At 43.3% G+C, this 22,157-nt stretch overlaps 1 protein-coding gene across 1 annotated transcript in view; it reads right to left on the bottom strand.

The window, feature by feature from the left end:
- Positions 1–22,157, bottom strand: part of ccnd2a (cyclin D2, a) — a 94,462-nt gene that overhangs the window by 40,870 nt on the left and 31,435 nt on the right. Inside the window, exon 3 of the mRNA XM_071458248.1 lies at positions 19,447–19,503. The gene's annotated coding sequence lies outside the window, so the exon portion shown is untranslated. The remainder of the gene's footprint in view (positions 1–19,446; positions 19,504–22,157) is intronic.

Raw genomic sequence — 22,157 nt, 5'->3', positions numbered from 1 at the left:
AAAAAAAGTCCTCAGAGAAAAATGGAAGGATTTTTTTTTTTCTTAAATGCTGAGTAGAGGAGTTTGGTTATTATTGGAGGTGGGGAAAAATGAAAGAGGTCATTCATGACAAAGAGCCAAGATATGAGGAAACCACACTTGTGTCTGAAACAGGCAGTGGGAAGGCTGAGCCAAGTCTTAGTCTCAGCTGTTGTTCCAAGCCACACATTTATCACACAGGCACTTCCCCAGCAAGAAAAGACCCTCACAGGCAGCCATGGAGGGGTGCAGACTTGCTCAAGTGACTGGATGACCCCGAATACCAGAGAGTGGCAGGTCTGTGGGATGAAAGGAGACCTTGTCTTGGCCTCTGTCTGTCCATGTGACTTTAAGTGCTGTCCCAAGTCAAGGTAGAGTGAGCCTTCAGAGAGACACAAACTACCTGGCAAATATTTGTATGCTGGATCCACATTGTGGGCCATACGAAGAGGAGGAAAGCTGAACTGGGTGGAATATGGCCTAAAGCTATTAAACACTCTGCGTTCTCCTCCTTCACATTCTTCACCTTGGAAAAAATGAACAGGATAGAGAAGGTGGAAGGAGTGGGTGAGAGAGAGAAAGAGAGAGTGAGGGAGAGAAAGAGAGAGAGAGAGAGAGAGAACACAGTCCAAACTCCACCATACTAAAGAGCATTGTATGTAGCACTTCAGCAGGCTAACGATTGTAGGAAAGCTTTTCCAGGTTTTGGCCATCTGTCACTTTTATGAACAGTGCCGTAGGAAATTGGGTCTTTCGGTTGTTTGGCCAGGGAATAATGAGCCACTGAAAATGATTGTTATAGATGACCTCTTGGCACTGTTCTCATATGGAGCCAATCGAGAGGCAGCTCCAGAGGCCTCCTAACAATCAGGGATAAATCAATTGGATGTTACGGGTCAGGGGTATGGGTGCTGCAGGAGGTAGGCCTGGGAACAAGGTAACAACATCTTTCCTGCGTGGAGGAGGGCTCGGCTATGTATGGAGTGTTTCTGAGAGAAAAAAGGCCTTGTGCCAATCAAAGTATTGGAAAAAAAAAAAAAGGTTTTAAAGCTATACCTGAACTCTTGACAGGCGCTGCATGAAAAGACTAGTGAGGCACTTTGGGTTTTACTCCTCCAATTAACTTGAAGAAAGGGGAAAGAAGGGGCTTTAATGAGTGCAGTTAAGAAAAAATGTGAACAAATGAGGACTATGAGAGAAAGGAAGAGAGGGAATGATAGAGGATGAGAGGGGGATGTGTGAGGAAAGAGGAGAGAGGTGTGTATTCCAAAAAGCCTATCAGTAGTAACGCCAACCCCTCTCTTCGGATGCCCCTCAGACAAAACAGACAAAACACCTGATAAGATTGATTGTGAGAGACATTCCTCAGCTGAATGTGTGTGTGCCGATGAGGGCACGTTGTGTGGTCAACAGTGCTCACACAACTGATACCAGAAATCCAGGTCCCCAGAGAGTTTGCAGCGAAATGTCACACAGGTACGTACTCCTGCATGATTGCTACAGATGGTGTGAACACCATGTTATTCTGTGGCTTACTAATCTATACATTAATAAAGGGGTTTAAATAACAGAAGCAGTATTATGCTCATTTGTAGAAATAAAAAATCAGGAGACAAGAGCTACCCAGGAGCTGGGACACGTAACTAAGGTAATGTACTTTTTCAGTGACCAAAATATAATAAAAATGTATTACATTTTCAAGTAAATTGCCCTACACTGCTGATTGAAGAGCTTCTGTATTTGTAAAACAAAGACTCCTGTCATATGCCACCTGTGACATGTAGGCAAATCCACCTGATTTGTTGTTGTTCATTAAATAGACATTGAATTGTAAATTTGTTATAGGACGGCCTCACAAATAAGTCACAGGGTTCCCACTTCATATTGCTGAATAATAAGAAAAAGGTGCACAGGTGATGCACAGTATGTGTTCACATGAAATCAGTATTATGTACTCACATATTGTGCAAATAGTGCATTTCTGTCATCGCAGATTCTGACAAGACTAAAATCTTTACAGCTTTAAATACTTCCAGTTACCTGACACCTGTATCAGACATATCCTGACAGAACAGTGATGATAATGCCAACGTTAATATATACGTTCACCCTGAGGGTGTTGGAAGCGGGAAGACGTTTCCAGACATCCGTGTGCTACTACTATTTCAGGTTGGTCCAGTTCCTCTGGTCACTTTGGAGTGGTTTGAAGCTCTGTAATAATATTTGACTCTCTCTCCTGACAGTTTGCTCCCTTGGGCTTCTTGCGTGAAGGTTGGAGTTGCCAATATGTCCCCAGGTGATGCAAATGCTGAGGGTAATAAATGTGTCATGAATGAGTGTTTCATGTCTCAGTAACCTTTTGTGAGGACGGGGGCGGCTTCATTATTTCCATATCTCTTACTGTCCCTGATGCCACCTGTCTAGGATCTATCTCATGCCTCATGTTGTTAGAGTCTTTTTTTTTTATCCTGTAGGCTTCCATGATTCCCTACAGCCCTACCAGATCCATATACCTCGTGGTCTACTGTAATGAAATGTAATATTGAAGATATAAGAGAAGACCATGTTTTGACTGCCTTAAATGACAACATATTACGATTAGTGTAACAAATTTGAAGAAGGATGTGGTCGCAGTAAGTAAGTTAGACAGATAAATAGCTATCTATCAAGAGAAGAGATTACTTCTGTTCTTAGTATTTCCCTTCTGTCCTTACATCCTGCTTTCCTCAAGAGTGTGGGCGCATATGTGTGTGTGCAGTTATTGACTAACCAGCCTCAAAGTGAACTGAAGACGCATCCAATTTGTCTTGTGTCCAGTGCTTGCTGGGAAACAGGCCCCAGCTTGCCTGAAGCACAAGAGGTATTAAGCAGGTGTAGAAAATGAAAGAAAAATAAACTGCAGATTAACAGGAAGATGTTTGAAGTTTGAAAATGAAACAATGAAGGTTTTGAATAAGAAAATCTCTCTCAGTCGCTTCAGTCCAGCAAGCTTTGTTTGCATGAAGTATATCAAGTTCCTCTCTCTCATTCTCTCCCTGTAGCTTGAGTTATGAGGTGCCACAATCACTTGCTCCATGCAGACAGCTGCCCTGGCAAACTGTGACAAGTAAGACAGTGTATGCAGTGAGAGCGAGAGGCAGCCTCTAGGGCTGAAAACTGAAGCTGACACAGAAGAGCCAAAAGCTGCAGTTCCTCGAAAGGCCACTTGAGGCTTAATCCAAAAGCGAGTCAGTGCTTTACAGCACAAATTAACACGTATACAGCCTTGTACAAAAAACCCCTTTTGGTATCTATAGGTACTTCCCTCTTCACAAACTGTACAAGCTGTACTGTACTGGGGGTGTTTTACACCCATCTCAATTTTATTAAGGCTTAAGTTACACATAATTGAGGGTGTTGCTGCTTTGAGTGATAGGTGAGTGCCATCACAGTCTGCTAGCTTGCCTGTGTTTGTGTTTTCTGGAGGATTTTTCACGCAAATATCAGACAAATAATACGGCTTATTGTGCGGTTAACTGACTGACAGAATATGAAGATGTCTGTGCTCCTGTTTTTTTGAGTTGAGTTTTTTGAGTTGAATGAAATTCTACTATTATTTCATTGAGGTAATATAATAATTAGCAGGTATCAGTGTCTGCCCTCACCATACCTAGCTTGTTAGCTTTGGTTGTTAAATAGCTAATTAGCCAGCAAATGAATTAGCTCGCGTTAGCCTTCAAGAAGACACCCGGACACCGAGCTGTGCCAACGACACCAACAGAAGCGTGTGCACCGAAGTCTCGGCTCCACACACGCCCCACCTCTTTGCCCATGTTGGGATTAGCAGGGAGTAAGAGGACCCCCCTCTGAGCTTCACAACTGCTCCTCAGAAACCTATGTGTGATGTCAAAGAGGCTGCGTCCATCTTTATATACAGTCTATGAGCGAGAGCTGCAGGACCTGCTGGAAGGAGATGGGCATCAGTGGCCACGATGGTGCAGTGTTAATAAAGCATAACAACACATATGCAAGCACACGCACACACGCACGCATGCACGCACACACACATAAACACACACACATACACAAAGTGCTCACAAACATACCGGCCTACAGCTGGTCTGGACATAAAAACCTCAACAAGCTGTTGTTTAGTTGTGTACTCCTGTACACTTTTTGTACACCATGAAAGACACAGATTAGAGCCCAATGTATAACTGTGCCTGTCAACAGCACATTGTACTGGGTTTTAAGAAAAATCCCATATGTTCAGTTCTCGTTACCGCAGTCATTCTGATGGAGCCCTGTACAGACAAGCCTAATGAGAAGCATCATAACAATGCAGAGAGGAGTTTCACAGGATGTACATAAGCCGACCATTAAGTGTGTGTTTCTGATCAGGGAAGCTGGACCAACATGTTGCACTGGAGATAACAGTCCCACATACAGTAACGTGGCTGAAAAACAGTAACAGATGCACAGTCTGTTGTTATATTTGGCGGGAGATGATAGCTGTTTATTGTGTTTGAACATATATGAACATGCATTTAAACACGTATGCCAGTTGCCAGACACGCACAGAAAAATGTGCACAGAACAAAAGGCTGAGCATATTCCGTGCAACAAACTGCACCATCACCTCTGCAGCTGTGCGTGCACTGTCCACAACAAGTAATAGCATATAGATACTGTGAATACTTGTTTTACTCTTGCTTCCTTGCAGCTATCATCTTTAACAATACTTGGGATATCTGGCTGTGTGTTTCTGAAGGAGGCCTGTTGATCGGCTTGAAGGTGGCACAGACCAACAAACCAATCAGAAACTGGGAACGGGTGCATCACGCCTGCAGCTGTAAACAGTGATGGGTGCTGGGTCTTTCGACTACCTGCAGTTCATGCAAAGGTTTGCTGCTGCACACCTCTCTTGCATACAGAACCGTGCAGAGGATTAAGGCTTTCTACAATCTTAGCTGTGCTCCCTGCTGGGTCGGGGGTGCAGAGTCAGTGCTTACTGCTCACCTCATCATATTATTACATAATTTACAAAGAAGTATTGTTGAAATTCAAGCTGAAGGAAATGATTGTATTTGCTTCACCAGAAACCCAGACACTTTCTTCATATTTAAGATTCTTCTTTATTGCAGTCTAATTAGACTTTAAAAGGTTGGTTATTAGCAAATTTTAATTTCAAATAATTTCAACTTGTTCAACAAAGCTGTGTGCACTCAGCATCATTGCTTTCAATGTCAAACCATCATCAATAAATCCTGCTGGTGATCATGTGTAGATGGCATTTCATACAAAAATACCAGCAGCCAGTTTGAATTAAGAATTTAGTTATAGTCTGACATGCATTTTTGGAATGTGTGTTTTTGGATTTGTGCTCTCTTGCTACTCTCAAACATGTTGCAAGGCCCGTATTTAAGGCCCGGTTTTCTATTCATGCGGTGACACAAAGTGACATATTTACCTGCTAACAGTAAACCTGCACATTATAAAATGACACATCCAGCGAGAAAGACAGAGGAGAGATAGGAAGAGACAGAGAGAGAGCAAGAGAAAGTAAGAGGAGAAGAGGGGAAGGGGAGGCTCTGCACAAAGGAGAAGCCTGGATTAAGTCATGAGTGGCAAGCGACATAGGTTGGATTTTTAACGAGTGAGATCACATCCTTTTCCCTAAACAGAGGAGGAACTCATCCTTGCGTGGACAGGACGGCCGTGCTGAGCCCTGCCACTGTCTGTCTGTCTGTCTGTGTGCGTGTGTGTGTGTGTGTGTGTGTGTGCACGCGCAACAAACGGGACATCCATTACTGAGCTGAGACAGTGGCATGCAGCCCTGGCCCCGCACACAGGAGGCTCCACACATGTCAGCAAGCTGCACACTGAGGGACACACAACCACAGAGTGTGTGTGTTTGGGTGATCCTGTGTGGGAAGTACTTTGTGGCCATGAGTAGCATGTGTGTGGATATTTGTGAGCACGCTTCAGCAAACAGTGAGTGTCAGTGTGTATTGCAGAGTGAGGCTTTGTGAGTAAGCGTGTAGACGTTTATGTACAAACTGAAAATGTCATATGTGGGGAATCATGGTGGATACTGTGGGGTCTGGTGCAAGCGTGTAAGTAATTCAAGTTAGCACATATACAGGAATCATCATGGAGCTTCACCGCTGCCTCAACTCCTGCTGAACCTTTAACAAAATGAAAGCAGCGCGTCTACAGGCCACAACAGCCAGACAGTGTCATGATGTTAGAGATACCGGAATCATTGCTGTTATTACCTGAAAGAACTGAAATACCTCATCTGAAGAGTATTGTTTGTATTTAGTACTGTAACGTTTGCAGAAAAATGTCAAACTCTAAAATAGCACAGAATAAAAATGCTGTAATTGCGTTTTCATGTGTGGTGATTGGGAATGCTTTTTAACCCTTGTCTTTCTTTGCATGGCAACGATGGTGGGATTAAAGTTAGTGAAAGACAGTGACAACAAAGTAAATTGGTTACGGTGTTAAAAAAACACTTACTAATACTAAGTTGAATGTTAATTGCAGATCTGTCATTGAACACAAACTCTCCTGCATGAAAGTCAGACTTGCTGGAAGCCCAACTCTCCTTCCACTGTCCATAACATCTTGTGCTTCACTCATGCTTTATGATGTAACCACAACCTGAAGTCTTATTTTAGACATCGAGTGTATCTTCTTCCTTGTACTTGTGTAACTGCAGTTATTGTGTGTTGGGCTCTGAGCACTGTTGAAATGCCTGTGGCCGACACTCAACACTGTGTCTGAACGCATCCCAGGTACACACGGACAGAAGACAGAAGCTGCTGTTGCTGCTCTGCCAACACGCTGCTTTTACTACACTGCCTTGTGTTGCTTTGTGCATTTATGCAATTATTCATGCTACATAATACAAGTCTACAGGTTGACTCTTCCCAGTCCAGTGTATCCTTGTAGACACCTGTAACATCTGTATTTTAGCTGTTACAAAAGCAACTACTCATGTAAAAGCCTCTCACACTGTCCTCCAGGAGATCTGCTCAGCCATAACTAACACTGAACCAGGACCAATAAACGGTGGCTGCAATCTGCAGAGCTGTGGAAAACACAGACAGACCTCACTAAGATTTCGACTCATTCACCGATCAATCATTCATGGGCAAAACATTCCCAGCCTGACTCTGTGTCACGGTAAGGGGTCCTGAGAGAACGTCAGGGCTAAAAGCTTTATAGTCAGCAGTGGTTGTGCTTCAGCAGACATTTGAAACTATCAGCGTATAACATAGTGTTGCTGAAAGTCTTTCCAGGAAAAAAGGAGTTCACTGTTGTTAGGTCCCAATGTCTATAAATCTTGTTTGTTGAGGGAATTCTATCACAAGATCAGTCCGAAGCACGCAAACCTATTTTTTAAGATTTATGTGACTAATATGGCCTCACGTTTGTTATTGAAAAAAGACACAAACGCAGAGGCACTGGAACACGCCAGGAATGCAGGTCTAATCTTGATCCCTATCACACATGTTAGTTACCTATCCATTTCAAGACTATGAATCATGTTTATTGCATAAAAGGAGGAACACACACACGTGCACACATACACACATAGACACATAGACACATACACACACACAGCTGATATTTCCTTCTCTCTCCCACTTCCAAATCTGATGTAAAGAGATACAATATATGAAGCCACCCCGTGTTTCTCTTCCTCCCACACTCTATCGCTCCCTTCCCTTCACCCCACTTCCCATTCCCGACCAGACATGACCCCATGTGTAGACTGCGGGGTGGGGTTGTAAAAGTCTGGGGCTGGTGAGCTGAGTGGAGATGGTGCACAGATGGAGATGTTCTCCCCTTACAGCCTCGAAGCTGCAAAGAAGAAATTAGATAGATAGAGGAAGGAAGAGAGAGGAAGAGTAAAAGGAAGAGATGGAGGGGAGGGGTGGGGGTCCAAAAGAGAAATAAAAACATTTGCAGCATGTAATGGGAATTTTCCTCCCTCCTGGAAATATTTCCTTCATGACTTTAACTGAGTTATTCATCCCTCCACCTCTCTCCCTCTCTCTCTCTCTTTCTCTCTATCCACCCCCATTCTAGCCTCCCTCCTCCCCTTCATCACCCCTCTCCAGACTGGGCTTTCACTTTGGGGGGCCCTCAGCTTCCCTCTCGGCTGACCAGGGAGCTTTCAAGGTACCCTGATGGATGCTAATGCCGGACTCTTTCAGATCGTTTTACAGCCGGAGCCTTTGATCTGCCAGCCGGCCTCTCTCCACGGGCTGCCTGTCCTGAGAAAATGTAAATCCCCGCCTTACAGACACCTGTGAAAAAAATACAGCAGAAAGAGGGTCAGAAAAAGAAGTTACTCTAAAGAAAAAGGGAAAGAAAAGATACAGTATTGTGACATTTGGAAAAAGGGGACATAGTTTAAATTGTGGCAGAGCGAGAAAGAATGGGATGGAAATTGTGCGGAAATAAGAGCGATTGGCCAAAAAAGGGGACAGAAGACTGCAGAGAAAGGAGTGGAGAAACTGAGACATGGCAACCAACAAAGACGGAAAAGAGGAATGGGTACTCCAAAACACAGAGAAAGAAGGGACATGGACGGAGGCAAAAGAAAGAAAGGCGACAACGGCAAGAAAGAAGGAAAGTTCATCTAAAGACCCAGCATGGAAGACAGGAGGAGAATGGGCGGGAGAGAGAAAGCAAGATGGAAATTGTGGAGAAAAAATTGGTAAAAGCAGAGACAGATGGACAATTTGACTGGGGGAAGAAAGAGAAAGAAAGACAGAAAGTGAGCCCAGACAGACATTTGAGGCCTGCTCCGCGACTCAAGGGCGGATGTGTCTGTACGGTTGAAAATTTAGGAAGGAAGAAGTGAAAAAGAAAGTATGGTGAAGGGGACTCCAGTCAGCAAAGTCCGGTGACAGCAGTGAAAGACAGCAGTGCCTCCCTCAGCAGCAGCAGCAGGCAGTGCTCTGAATAGTGGGGCTGCTGCTAGACAGCTGGGTGCAGCTGATGGGAGGACAGACTCTGTGGAAGAGCGCTTGTCTTCCTGCAGCCAGCTGCTGTGTCCAGAGGCCCGCAGTGACAGCACAAGGCTCAGAATTGATTGCCAGAGCTGGCAGTTCAATGGGGTGGATGGAGTGCAGTGAGGTTGACTTCTCTGAAGTACTGTGCACTGTACAGCAGCAGCAGAGCACAGCTGGCACTTACTGTATCCTCTTCCGAGAAAAAAAAAAATAGAAGAGGGGAGAGAAGAGAGATTACTATTATTGTGATCCTCCTTCTCTCCCCCTACTTTTCTTTCATTTTGTCTTTCTTTCTTCTGCTCCTTCAGCCACTTGCTATTATTTGTCTTCATCTCTTCCCCCCCTGACAACAGTGGAGGAAATGGCTGTCTTGCAGAGGAGATAAACTGCATTGAGAATTGCTCTGAAACTACAAAGCTTGTGTGGGTCTTGCTGTATGAATAGCTTGCAGGTACAGTGCTGTACACTGAGACATGAGGTTGCTTTGTATGAGGCATGGGCTCTTCCTGTGTGAGGCGCAGGCCCTGCGTCTGCTAACCCTACACTCTGCATTTGAAACTGAAATATAAAAGAACTCTTGTGAGGCAAATCCAGCTCTAGACTTAATTCACTTTATTGATTTTATTGCTTTATTAGATTCAGAAGGAGAAGGGAGAGAGGAAAAATTATGCACAGTATGTTTCTGAAAATAAAAAATTCTGTGGGGCCCATCAAAGCTTCCTGCAGGCCTACAGTCAAATACACCGCCACTGGCGTGATCATAGCTCTGTCTCTTCTCTGATCAACACTAATATTTCCTTTTGTTTCCTCATACTCCCACCCACCCACACACGGTGCAGCTCTCCATCTCCTTCCAACTTCCTGTTGTACTATCAAAACAGGAATGATGTCACACTCATTGTAGCTCCGGATGGGAACAAAACTGAGCCCAAAGTCCACAGTAGCGTCAAGCATCCTCCTGTCTGCATGTCTGGTCCTTGTCAGTCTATCTTTCTGTCTGTCTGATCAGGGCACATCCGGCCATCCTGACTCCCCTGCAACTCCCCCAGGCCTCTGTGTCAGGAGGAAGGAAGGAAGGAAGGAAGGCCCTGCGGTCACACAGGAGGGAGGGTTTAGAGAAAGGGAGGGAGGAAGTGTGAAAGGGTGTCTTAGCTGGAGCTGATCCACTCCATTGGAGCCTCTCACTATAGAAGGGCTGTTTGGACAGGGACAAGGCCAAGCACAAGTGTGTGTGTTTGTGTGTATGTGCGCATTTATAGCTACGCACCAAGATCATCACAGACAGGGAAAGAGAATTGCGTTGTGTTGTGTTTATTGATGCCCCCCCTGAAAATATTCAGCTTATAATCCTAGCTGGCCCATATGCTAGTTAAGGGGACATTAGATATGTGTGTTTGTGTGTGTGACTCAGTGCTTCTGTGAGTTCACTGTTCATCAGAGAGTGACAGCTTACCTCAGTGGAAATTCAACTGAGTCATCATGTTCAGTGACTGTGCTGAACATGGAGGGTTTAGCACCTTTTTCTTCACAACAGACATATAAGCAGACACACATATACGCACAGACACACACGAACACCTTCAACCTAGACTGCTTTCATCCATTTTTGTGTGAGAAAGCATGTGTGACCTGTACTCATTTGAGAAAAATCATACTCATCTATGCAATGTGCGAACGGCCCCCAGCATCACCTTGCAGATTTTGCTTGTTGGTCTCATTTTCAGGCTGCATTTGACAAGTGCTGGTGTCGTCTTTGCAATATACACAATTTGTGCAAGAGGAAAATCAAAATGTAAAAGAGGTGGAGGAAGACAGCGAACGCTAGAGAAACGCTGACTATTGCCAGAAACTGATCTCTTTTTCTTTTGGCTTTGTCGCTGGAGAGCCGGGAGGAATTAAGTGCATTGGAGACTGAGTTGGAAAAAGACATTTCCTGGTGTGAGCAGAGGGGCGGCTGGTAGGAAGACTGCCAGGCACAGAGGGAAGGAGACGTAGCCACTGTCCAGCACTTAGCTTCCCCACTGCTGCAGGTGCTGTGTCTGCTAAAACAGACTGGTGTTACTGGTTTTATGCCTGGAAGTGAAGCGAAGGTATGAGCTGGATGCGGCCCAGTAATCGAGGAATGGCTGGCAGCCACGCTTGAAGGACGTTGCTGAAGGGTTAGCCACTGCTCTGTGGCTCAGCCTGTGATTGGACGCTGCATGGGAAGTTTGTTGTTGATAGTGAAGTAAATAAAACCTATTATATAATCTACCATGTAAACAAAAAAAAACAAACAAAAAAAAAAAGTGAAATCTGCTTTTCAAAGGTGTCACTAGGAGGGGAAATGCAGTTGGCAGAAGCCTGGTGTCTGCAGCTGATCACTTAGAGCTGCATAATTACAGCACCAAAGAAAACAATATAATTTACTTAACTGTTTTCAAGCTACAATGAAAATTTATGACACCTTGAGTGCATGTGCAGTGCATCAGAGTGAAAGAGAAAAACAGAGTCAGCGAGGCAGCATTCTTTCCCTATGTTTAAAAAAGCTGCCCCAGTATTGTCTGCCAGTTACAGTTAAAAGTTAAACCATAAATCAACACATCACTTCCTGTATCGGGTCATTGTTGCTGTATTTGATTTATAATTTCTCTCAGTTTTTTTCTGTGTATCCAGCTGATAAGACTTACAGTCGGGGCTTGAAAAGGCACACCCTTGCCTGCTCTTGTTCAGCTACTAAAAATAAGCGGTGAAGTAATGTGAAAAACACTGCTCTATTTACATTCTGGTAAGTTACAGCCTCTACACTGCCTGCCTGCAGTGTTGAATCTGGGCTAAATGACTGAGGGGAAATTTCACTGCTTTTTTTTTCTGGCTAAGGGACAGAGAGGAATGGTGAGAAAGTGGAGACAGAGAGAAAAAGGAAGAAGTGAAGAGGTGAAAGAGAAGACACAAAGAAGATTAAAGTTTCCTCTTGAGAAAACATTGCATTTAAAAAGATGAAAGTAGAAACAAACCAAATGATGGACATAAAAGGGTAAAAAAAGAAGAAGTGAGAAGATATGTGAGAGATGTCAGAGCAAGATGATTCGAGAAGACAGACAGCTGTCACCGCCATCAGACGTGTGTGTTTGTGTGTGCATGCACTGCGACATCTCATTCCTTCCTAATAGCTGAAGGGAGGTGGTGGACAGAGATAACAGACAGTGCAGGGCGGATGGCGGATACAAATTTATGAATGATTGGGATCAGAGGGGCACGTGGACGGATGTGTGCGCCATGCTCAGACCATGTCCCGCATCACACATCCCCTCTGACGACACTGTTGTGGAGAGATGGGACCAAATGCCAAAGGATTCCACAGTCACCAAGCACACACTCGCTGTCCTCAGCTTTACGTATATCTGCTCTTTTTTTTTTTTTTTTTTTTTTTTTTTTAATTGGCAGATATCTGATTATTTCTTTTCACTGTACAGACATCACAAGTACACAGTATGTCTTATTCTCCATGCTGACTGACTGCAGCTCTACAGAAAGAACTGGTGGTGTGTAACCACAGCGTAAACACTGAGGATGTAACATGTTAAATGTCAACAAACTGGTGGTGGTTTTTACTCCTCTGTGTTCAGTCATTTATCAGATGTCAGATAGATGATCTCATTTACATGGGTGATATGTTTTCTTATACTAACAATCTAGGTTAAAATTACCACTGAGCAAGAGCGAATTTGTTATAAACTCAGTTATAAGGTCTTCTAATGTGTTCCTGCCACTACAAGGTTCAGATTTCAGATTCTAACACTTTCTCTATGTTCAGACATTTCCTGTTATGTACTCCTCAGAAAATGACCATGAATACTGTCCCCTGTATAGCCAGGAGTCTTACACAATATGTTTGGATTGACCAGGACATGAAAACCAGGAATCTGTTTGAACCAACCTGTTTCTGGGTATTTTACAGTGAAACACTGTCTACACTTCATTTCATTTAATTTTCCATTTTTATTTTTTATTTTTTACTACAAATGGTTTTAATCTGGAGTGTCGGAGACAGAGAATATGTGACCATGGAGCAGCAAAACAAGAGACCATTTTCATGTAGCATGAATATCTCCAACAATCTCCCTTTAAGCTGGAAACAATTTAGAAGGTCTTGGGTGAGTAAAATAATCATGTTACACAACCTTGATTAAGCCACTTAGCGATGGAGGCGAACTGGTTCGACACGGATAACTAGTTTGACTTCTGTGCACATGATTATTTCATTCCACTGTTTCCACTTCATATACCACTTCTCTGATATTTTAAATCAATTCAGTGTGATAGCAAGCATGGTGGCTGCTCGCGAAGCTAAGCAACGCCCGACCAGCTGATGATGAAACAGAGCACGGATTCAATCACGTATTCTGCCACCGTTCACCCTTCCCTCACCTCCCAAACCACTGATGAGGAAAAAGAAGTAAAAGGAGCTTGTTTGCATCTTATCAGCAGGAAATAGCATTAGCCAAAATTGTACTCTTGGGTTGGGGCTTGAAAGGGATGGTATGGCTGCGGCCATCATTAGCCCTGTCCCCCGACGTGCGGCCTGCCTGTGATCCAGAGCCAGGGCTGGGCAGGAAGGCAGAAGGTGGGCAGGAGAGGGCCGGCAGCCCTGGGTGGGCTCCACCACTTGGGCCTTGCTAATGGGCAGGCAACCATCAGCCTGGTATGTCGGTATGCAGGCCGCCGCTGCTCGTACCGATGTCAGGGGATTTTAAATCGGCTGGAGCAGATGATTGTGAAACGAGAGTGGCCACCCTGCCCACCTCGCCACACTCACTGCCACTATCACTGACCATCCACTTCTCATCTTCCCATCTCTGACTGCAGTGAAGCCAACAGAGCATAAACTGCAGTGAGTTAGTTCTGCTTGGACTGGTCTAATCTTGGTGCTTTTTGTGCCCATGTTTCCATGTTTCCTCCTTCTCAGAGGGAGCAAAACAGTCTTTCTCAGCTCACTCACATCCCACAATGCCCTGCACTGCTACCAATGAGAACGCAGCCTTTTCCCAGCAGTTTCCACAATGACAGCTATTTTTCCCATGCTCTCCTTTCAGAGAACCTATTTGGGGCACTGAGGCTATCAAACCAGCTGAGAATAAAAAAAATAACTCTTGGAGAAGTCAAGAAACAAAAAAATCAATTCAATGGACACAACTCAGTTTAACAACACTATTGTTTCTAATTCCACTCGTGTCTTTGTATCACTCTTTAAAAAGCTGTGTTTTTTTAAACTGCTTTCTCCCAGCACAACTCTCTCTTTTTCTTTGACTATATACTGAAATGTTACATGATGTTTCCTGTGCTTTCAGAAACAATGAGCTAATCGAAAAGCGCCTGTATTTACAGCTCCTTTTGTGACCAGTGTGTTGGCGTGAATGGGTTGTCAGGCCCTGAGGCAGACACACAACTTGCCATTCAGGCTAACGGCTGTGTCAGTGACAGAGACATATCACTTTTGCTCCCAGTATTTTACGACACAAGGCTCCACTCGTAACACAGCTCTGGGGCAGCGGGCGGCATCACAGCCCCGAAAGAGAGCTGAAGAGAAAACTGTCAAAGACGCAGTGTCAAGTGTCTACTGATGGGACACTCAAGTGTCCCCTATTGTACTGTATAAACGTTGTTATGTACAGTGAAGCACAGGCAGCTGAAAAAAAACAGGAGGGAAATGAAATGTACATTCTATATGAAGTCTTTGATACTATAACAAGAGGTTCTCACAACGAGACGAAAGGCTATGACACCACAAGGCAGCGTACTGGCCATCTTATCAGAGGACTACTATTAATACCAGCGAGACTTTGTCCCCCTGTCCCCTGAGGGAGAAAGATGGAGGAAGTCATCGATTCTTCCCACCATAATCTCTGGGAAGGACAGACCTTGCCTTTTCCCTTTTGGGTGACGAGGGTTATTATTCTTAAATTTTAAGAGGGCCCACACAAGGGCTATTTCTGTGTCTTAGTGATGGCGAGACATTAGAGAGTCAGAGGCTGATCCACTGTAGCACCAACAAACAGTCGTTGTTACAGCCTCCCTTCCCAGGACTGCAGCCTTATATCTGGAGATCACTTTATTCATTTGTAATCTCCGTCAATCTCTCTAAACACATTTAGTTAATACTGTCCTTTCAGGAAAAATAACAGCACTGGTTGTCTCTGCGAAAGCCAGTGAGCTATGAGTACATGACCAGGACCTCTAGTGGCTGTGTGAGTTATAAAAGAGGCAAAGGCGGAAGTAGCGCAGTGTTGTTATAACAGCATAGAATCACAAAACCTCACAGGGAGAAGACTTTAACACACAGTAGACCACTTTTCACACCCCCTTTCCTTGTAACAATCAACACTGATTTCTTTTAATCATGATGAATAATTATAGAATCATTTGATTACTTTTTATATTATCCATACAGCATTGAGGAACAGTGTCACCCTGTCGATGGGGGCACTCGATCAGAACTTGCTCATGTGGGTCATTGTGGTCATGTCCCCCAGTCTAACACAGAGGGTGCTCAGAGCCTGAAGCACCATCGTCATTTGTCTCTACTCTTGGATTTGAGCGGTAGGGGCCATCATGGCCACAATAATAAGATGGTAACCGGTGGTTAAGGTTGTGAAGTGGTCAAGGTTTGTGTCTTTGGTTCAAACAGAAAAACTTGTGGTGTGGGTAAAATTAAGTGCCTTCTTAAGGATAGAGGACCTTCGTCACCATTGTTACAATAATGAACGAACAGCGATCTCCTGTGTGAAAGCTCTGTGTTTTCCACGCCAGCCTCCTGCTGGACTTTCGCTCTTTATACAACATCAACTGACTTCCTCTCGTCATAAATACTACGGCTGCTGGAGATTTTAAAGCAATAACATGTTGCGTAACTATGGGTCATAATAAAGTGCTTGCACAGACGACTGATGGGTTGTTTTTCACAAGTGCAGGTGCAACAAAAGGTCAGTGGCGACTTTTGGAAAAAAGCAAAAAACACACAATGACTGGACAATGAAAATGACGATGAAAAGTCAGTATGCAAGCAGTGCCACAGGAGGAAACATCTCAAACTTATCTAAGCAGCTCGAAGACGGGCATCTGGATCCGTACACAGCTATTCATATTAACAACATGTCGTCAACATGTCCACGTCCTGAAATGTTACTGTTAGTATTTGTGAATGCTACAGCTGACATCTGTTGTAACAACCCTCCACACACAACGTTCACACTGGCTAACGTTATCGTGTTTAGGCTAATTTAGCGACAGCTCGAAACATGAGCTGGGTGCTCACAACATTGGGAGGCTACAGTCATCACGGTTCAGTCTGTTGTGTAAAAAGCCTTGGTATTAGGGAAGCTGAAAATTTTCAGTGTCATGAGATAGGTATGCTGCAATTTGTGCAAAAGATTCAAGCGTGTAAAGAAAAACACAAGCCACTACTTTGATGAAAACATGTTGATGTTATAGTTTTGCACCAAAGTTGAACAACCAAGTAAAACTCATCTGTAACAGACTTAAGGACTTAAGTGTGTTAATGTAATTATTCAAATATGATCATTCTGTTTTATGATACAATAACTTCATATTTGATGCATTTTACCTATTTGAGAAAATGTTAAAATGCTTGCTTGTTAATACAGAGAAGGAGACAGAGAAACTGAGGAAGATCTGACAGACCAATATGAGGACGGACAGAAAATAGGACCCATAGATTTGGATGCCAGAGCAGCTGTTAGAGCAGGTCCTGATGGCAAAGACGGTGGTGGAGGACAAACTGCACAGTGGTTGTGACAGGATGAGGATGAGAGGAAGACAGGCAGCATCTGTGTGTGAGTTGGTGTGTGTGTGTAAGTATCAATGCTTGTGTGCTTTGTGTAGAAACACTCTTCCTCTGGCAGGAGCAACCACTAGGACTGCCTGTGTGTGTGTGTGTGTGTGTGTGTGTGTGTGTGTGTGTGTGTGTGTGTAGATCTGGAGCAGTTAGAACAGCAGTAAAGCAGATGTTTCCTCTGTTTGGCCCTAGAACATGAACATGAAGAAAAACAAGGGCCTAACCCATAAGACAGGATCTCACTGATCATACGTACAGTAACTGAGGCAAAACTGGAACCAATAAGGAAAGGAAGTTCATACTGAAGTAATCATCACAGAGTTTACTCCCTTTTAGATACACATGGAATATCTTAATAGTGATCTGAGTCCAAATAGTTAATGGAACTGGACTTGTTGAAGATGAGCTGTCTGGAGCTCATTGTAAGTAATAATGTGTACAGGGAGTGAAGTAATGCATATGCAGACCTCATCTGTTCTTACACTTTTTCAACCAACCAGTAAAAATGAGTCAGCATAGTGTTTGTGAATGAATATGTGTGAATGTGTGTGAGAATGATTGAATGACTGGAAATCAGTGCAAAGAGGTCCACTGAGCTCCACCTCTGTCCTAATAGTCCCATGTTTGGTCAGCTGTGAGGAGCAGGGCAGCTGCACAGCGCTAATCCCAACAGGCAACGTTGTGAACACAAGTGTTGTACTGCTGCTGCTGCTGCTGCTGCTGCTGCTGAATGGCCAACCACAAGTCAAAAGTGTCGAGTCACCCTAAGAGCAGCCACTTGACCTGTGAAAGCTCTATCACACTGGACTACACTGTATGAACTTTTTCTTTCTTGCAGGCTGTGGAACATTAGTGTGTGGTCAGGCACAGTGTGAGCGGAGCGATAACTACGCCTTTTTTCAATTTACATACAAGATTACAAAATGTGTACTGGTCATCTATTTATCACTTATCGACTTAGTTTCATTTCAGAAAAAATGACATATTAAATACTGAGGTTGTGTTACATTTGAGGAGCAAACATAAACATCATTAACACATCCAACAATCTTTCTTTCTTTCTCTGACTCTATCATTCTCTCTTTCTGATTGTTGTGCTTTCTCTTCTTCATACATGCAGTTGCAATGTGATGTCAGTGTGTTTGGGACAGTGTTTTTCTACCGCTGTCTCTGCCCCTCTAAATACCTCTGACTGTGTGGTGGAGAACAGCAACACTCGTGACCTACGTCAGCATCTCCACCTGCTGATCGTCGAGAACTGATAACGTTTGGTTCATACACTAATCTGCTGAGTAGTGCCTTTTGTTTCTGCGATTTTAAAATGCCATTAGAAATAACACTCTTAGCGTGCTTAAAGAGAGATTATCTTGATGGAGTTGTTTAATTTAAAGTGATCTATGCATTTGATTTGGATCGATAATACATCTTAAAGATATCAAAGATGGCTCATCAGCATAAACCAGAAGCAGTGCAGCAGGAGTGATGCGTCACTGAATCAGGGTATTATTGTGCTCTCACCAACATACATTCACGCGGACTTCACCTCTGTTAAAATGCACCACGCAAGAAGCTTTTTAGTGCAATAGAAATTTTGATTAGCAGTTTAAAAAGTGAATCAGTCATTGTGTGCAAAATGATAGAAATAGAGAAACCACCTAAAGCTAACATTTACAGGAATCAATGCTTGTGAGGTTTCGGTGGCAGAGACAGACAGTAGTGGTATCATTTCATTGTGATACTGAAAATGACAGTAACAAGGTCAATAATAGATTCTCTGCTGACCTTTACCTCGCTGACAGCTACTTTTATTTCCCATTATACACCTGCAGTGAGTCTGTGAACAGATGTACAGTGTGTCAGTTCATCACACCAGCCAGTGACTAGTAAACCTGACCAATATGACATTAGTCAAACAGCTCAGACATGCACAACAGTAGGCAGTATGATCCCAGCTACAGTAGGTTTCATTTCTACAGTAAGATCACTTAGAGTGTAATGAACAAAAATTTCCACTACTCCCTCAAAGTTTTTTTTTTCATGAAACAACCATGACAGAAGAAGAAGACTATAAGCAGGCAGAAGAAGCTTTTCAGGCTCCTGCATGAGACAGACAAGCCAGCGAGACTGGTTTCAATCAAAACAAAACTACAAGCCCAGCAGTGCTATGATCTATTGTTAACAGAGATGGTGGCATCTGGGGATAGCAGGGATATTCACTGAGACAACCTATACTGTCAGAACAGGACTGCTTCATCTGGAGGCATTTCCAAAACATGTAATTGATTTTTCTTCTGTGATGTATCATCTATTTCTGTGTTAAAGCTCTGTCTCATGTTTCAGGATATGTTTTCTTAAGATACACACACACACACACACACACACCCAGCTGAGGGCCATTTGACGTATCTTGTATCTATTCATACAAAGCCTCTGAGTCATTCAAAAGATGATAATTCAGGCTAGTTTGGCCTGAGAACCAGCAAGTTGAAGCATAAAAAGAAGGTACACAGATGAATACTTGCTCACGTGAATCAGCAGCCCACGTGAGGAAAGTGGATAATAAAAAAAAGTCATTCATCTTACCTGAGATCACCTCTGGAGGCAAACTCCTGAATATATGTCACTGATGGGATCCCATTCCTAGAAGACACAACATACAGTCAAGTATGAAGTCAGAGTGACGAGGATGAATGATTTCATGTCATGACATTTCAGAGATCACACTCTGAAGATCTGCTGATGACCAAACTTGTTACAGTTTGAACTGGTGATAACAAATTGGAAATTCCTACTACTGATAATCAGATAAAATAAGCTCTGACACATTATGAATATCTTAAAAAAGAAAAAATGTGTCATACTTTTCAGTGTTTACAGTTGAAGTGAATGTAACATTTCCTGAAACACAAAAAAGTTTTTTCAAAATTCCTCAGTGAAATCACAAAGTGTGCCTCATCGCATGAAACTAAATCTCATAATATTGGTTTCATGTAACATGAGAACAGAAGTATTAATAGATTATGCTGTTATTTTTTCCCCTCTCCACTCATACACACTTTGGGGTCTCATCACTCATCACAGCTGAGATGAGAAGAGCGGATTATTCCTCAAAGGAGCCAACTGACTTTATGCGAAGTCTGCTTCCTATCAATCTCCTGCTTTCCTTGTGTGAGCGATGCCGTGAGGCCTAAGGGCCTTTCACCACACCGGGTCAGGGAGCTAGCTTCACTTCCGAAAGGTAATGCCCCACCCCTCCCTCCTGAGTTCCTGCACTCCTTCATTTAACAGTAAGACAGGGTTGAATTTACCTAGAGGGACCACGAGGAGTGAGTGAGTGAGGGAGGAGTGAAGGATGGAGCAGGGGAGGTGGGGAAGCTGTGGCATGAAAGCCACTGAAATGTGAAGTTGTCAAAACACATATTTCCTTTTTTTTCAAACAAGGTGAATACAGTGTGAATACAAAGCAGGTGAAAGCAGAGAGGTTTGCATTAGATCCCTCGATCTTTAGAAGGCAGGAAATGGGATCAGGTGAATGATGAGCTTGACATCCAGGACTTAAGATCTTCCATTGTCTGAGATGGCTTTTTAAATGTCTTTGAAACCTGAGCTCCTGGCAGAGCACATCAGTTACCCACTTCCAGATAAATAAATGCAAGACAACTGAACCAGGAAACTGTATTCAGAAGAACCTGACTTAACTGTGTACTTTGTGCTGTAATTCTATCCAAACCAGTCTGATGGCATCTGATAATATCTATTACAGTTGATGAATGACAAATCACATAGCTTTCGCAGATAAATTGCATTTTCCCATTTCTCTTAGAAGCTCTGACACCATTCTTGCGTCTTTCCATCGCGCTCTCTTTCCCTTTAGGGTCCACACATGGGTTTACTGACAGTGTCCTACCAGCTTTAAGGTCTGTGTCATGTCCTGATATGACAGCAGCTGCTGGGACAGGACACACTGAGAGCAGCCAAATGCCTCAGTGGAAGGGGAATCTCCCACTCTGAACAATGCTACACTCATTAGTGCTTTAAAAAGCCTTTTCTGGGCCTCCTCACTTGTGAAGCAGGAGATAAAAACAGCTGCATTTTATCAGGGTATTAGAAAGTTTCTCTGTTGTGTGCACGTCTGTTTGTGCGTTATGCAATGTTAACAGTTCATCCAGGTGGGTGATAACAAAGAGACAGGGGTGCAGGTAGAATCCCAGACCTATTCTAGCTCCCTAATCTCTCCATTCTGACACACACTTTGATTTGTGAGTCAGTCCAAAGCCTGAGTAAACAGCCCGTCCTGTCGCCACCCAGCTAAAGACTGCAAGTAACTTTCAATCAGCTCTTTGGTCTCCACAGCATTTGTTCAAGGTGGTTCACCTATCTTTTCAACCCCAGGTTAATTGGAAAGATTCTGTTTATTGGCAGACCACAGTGTCCCCACTCTCCTTTGTGAAAAAGTTTATTTGAGGCCTGTTAAGAATTCGCCCCCTCTCTGTTTGTCCCTCTGTACCACAAGCAGACAGATGTCTCTACACAGAGATCAGGACACACACAGACTTATAAATGCGTGAAAACACACAATCACACAATGTTGACAGAGATGTTTCAGATTATCAAAGATTTGCAAGAGATAAAAGGTAACCTAGGAGAAAAGACAGGTGAGAGAAAGGGAGAAAAGGAGACAGAGTGGGAGAGCGGCAGACACATATTAGGACAAAACAGTGGATTCCTGTTCTGTTTTTTGCAAGTTAGTATCATTTGCTCTGTGAGAGAAAATGTGAGATAAATCTTTTTTGACTCCATATGTAGCTAGAACCATTAAGTCATGTCTATTTCTAACCCATATTTTAGTCAGACTCCACCTAAAACCTTGAAGAAAACTTTTGTAAACATTATGTATGTTTGTATCCACATGAGTGGTGTACACAGCGAGACAGGTGCCTGTAGCAATAAGGCACAACAAAATCATTATATAAGTTATTCAAATGTTACATACCTGATGGCAGTAACTGACAGCATCTAAATTCATTTAACTTGCAAAACAAAAAAACAAACAAACAAAAAACATGTCAGCACATTTTGGATCGCTGGACTGCTCAGACAGCTACAGTACATCAGAGACAAAACTCTCAGACCCGACTAGATCCTGTTTATCAACCAGTCAGAACAAATACTGCTCATGTGTCAGGCAAATGATGGCTTTATGGCCGGCACTAAAATGAGGCTAATGTTTTTCTATAATTTCCTTACTATCCAGAAATCTCATGAGAAAAAAAACGTAGTAGTGAAAAAGTGAT

This window comes from Trachinotus anak, unplaced genomic scaffold (assembly GCF_046630095.1).
Source record: "Trachinotus anak isolate AG129_WGS33_773 ecotype Australia unplaced genomic scaffold, CSIRO_AGI_Tana_v1 ptg000002l, whole genome shotgun sequence".
Classification (NCBI taxonomy): domain Eukaryota; kingdom Metazoa; phylum Chordata; class Actinopteri; order Carangiformes; family Carangidae; genus Trachinotus; species Trachinotus anak.
Note: the sequence above shows the minus strand (reverse complement) of the source record. Positions and strands in the feature narration are given on the sequence as shown.